General features: G+C 49.4%; 1 pseudogene; it reads right to left on the bottom strand.

Moving 5' to 3' along the window:
* Nucleotides 1–104: 104 nt before the first annotated feature.
* On the bottom strand, nt 105–902 carry LOC105533794 (annotated as a pseudogene).
* Between the last annotated feature and the right edge of the window lie 1,273 nt (nt 903–2,175).

The raw sequence follows: 2,175 nt of genomic DNA, 5'->3' as shown, positions 1-2,175 counted from the left end.
GGCTGCTGTTTTGAAGGATGGAAAAAGCAACCTGGATTTTTTTTTGAAGGAAAATTTGTATTATTTTAATTATTTTTATGTACAGAAAACTCAACAGTGTACACTTAACCCGGTTTAGTGGCAAGTTCTTTAACCTTTGCCTTTTTGAGCTTGGTGATGCGAGCCACAGACTTGGGACCCAGGACGTTGCCTCCCCAGTGACGGTGGATCTCATCATATCTGTCATTGTAATTGGTCCTGATAGCTTCCACCAGCTTAGCCAAAGCGCCTTTGTCTTACGAATTCACCTGCGTGAAGGCGACGGTCGTGCAGGTCTTCCTGTGGACTAGATGGCCCAGTGTTGCCTTCCCCTTGATAATGCAGTAAGTGACTCCATTTTACAACACAAGGCAGGCAGGAAGACAACCGGCTCGATGGAATCCATGTCGTGTGCTATCTCCACCAGCTGAGCTTTCTTGTTCTCCACCGAGGTGGTGACAGTGTTAACTCCTGCTCAAAGGACAGGTGGTCTCTTAGTGGGGACATCCCCTTTGCTGGTAGCTTTCTTCTCGGCCCGAGCCAAGAGCCTCTGCTTCTTCTCCTACTTTGTCTCAGGTCTGTACTCGTGGGCCAGGCTAAGCAGCTGAGGAGGTCTGGCAGTCCAGGGCCTGGGTGAACTGGTTAATCACAGGAGGCACTTCCGGCCGCTTATAGAGGGTGGCTCTCTGCCGCTGCAACCTGATAGAGTGGGGCCATTTCACAAAGCTGGCGAGGTCCCTTTTGGACTGGATGTCCTGTCCAGTGCCAAAATTCTTAGGCCTTTTCTCAAGCAGGGGATTCACCACTTTCTCGGCTTCCTGCTTCTTCACGACAGCAGTGGCTGGAGCCACCTTCTTCCCCTCAGCCTTCTTTCCTTTCAGCATCTTAGGCAGCGGGAGGAGACAGCGCAACTTGGATGTCTAAATTGTGGCACACATAAAAATAAATCCCAGCCTAATTCAATATTGTAACAAAATATGAGAGGCAGCCAGGCATGGTGGCTCACGCCTGTAATCCCAGCACTTTGGGAGGCCAAGGCAGGCGGTTCACAGGTCAGGAGTTCGGGACCAGCCTGGCCAACATGGTGAAACCTGTCTCTACTAAAAATACAAAAGTTAGCCGGGCATGGTGGCGGGCACCTGTAATCCCAGCTACTCAGAGGCTGAAGCAGGAGAATTGCTTGAACCCAGGGTGGGGAGGTTGCAGTGAGCCGAGACCGTGCCCTTGCTTTGGAGACAGTAGGAGAGACGTCTTTATAACGTTGGGATAGGAAAGGGCTTTATAAGCAAGACCTCGAATTTCAAGAGGAATCTATTCCTTTGTCCCCCTTAGAAAGTCAGGTTTTGACTGATGCAGAATCCAAATGAACCCACCAAGATGAACTATCTGAAGAAGACTTCTCCAAGCAGCAGAATTAACCAGGCCAGGTTATGTAGTTATTCCATGTCAGCCTTTTTTTTTGTTTTTTTTGAGACGGAGTGTCGCTCTGTCAGTCAGGCTGGAGTGCAATGGTGCAATCTCTGCTCACTGCAACCTCCGCCTCCCAGGTTCAAGTACAGGTATGTGCCACCACGCCTGGCTAATTTTTGTATTTTTAGTAGAGACGAGGTTTAACCATGTTGGCCAGGCTGGACTCGCACTCCTGACTTCATGTGATCCACCTGCCTCGGCCTCCTAAAGTGTGGGGATTACAGGCATAAGCCACTGCGGCCAGCCCCACATCAGCCTTTCTCATGCTGCCAGGTGCAACAGATAAAGCACCTTTCAGCATCAGCCACTGTACCTATGGGGAAACTGAGGTGAGCAGAAGAGAGACACCTGTGCAGGCTCACGAAGTTGAGAAGAGGTGGAGCCAGGACTTGAACCCAGGCCCTGTGACTCCAGTGCTCTGACCCACTACCTCCCTTATCTGCTCCTCGTAGAACCGCGGGGTCCTTCAGGGTGCAGGGAGATGTCTCCTGTGGCCACCGGAGCACAGCTGTCTCACTCAGGAATGGGGTTGGAAGTCACTTTTACTTTTTCGTTTCACTTTAATAAAGTTTTTTTTTTTTTAATTTGGAATAAGCCACATCATTTGTGTAATTAGCAAAAGACTACATTAACTGACCCCCTGACCAAATAAAATAAAATAAAATAAAAAGCCAGCTACCCCTTGAC

Source organism: Mandrillus leucophaeus, unplaced genomic scaffold (genome assembly GCF_000951045.1).
Source record: "Mandrillus leucophaeus isolate KB7577 unplaced genomic scaffold, Mleu.le_1.0 Scaffold10, whole genome shotgun sequence".
NCBI classification, from domain to species: Eukaryota; Metazoa; Chordata; class Mammalia; order Primates; family Cercopithecidae; genus Mandrillus; species Mandrillus leucophaeus.
The sequence above is the reverse complement of the archived record's forward strand: the minus strand, read 5'-3'. Positions and strand labels throughout refer to the sequence as shown.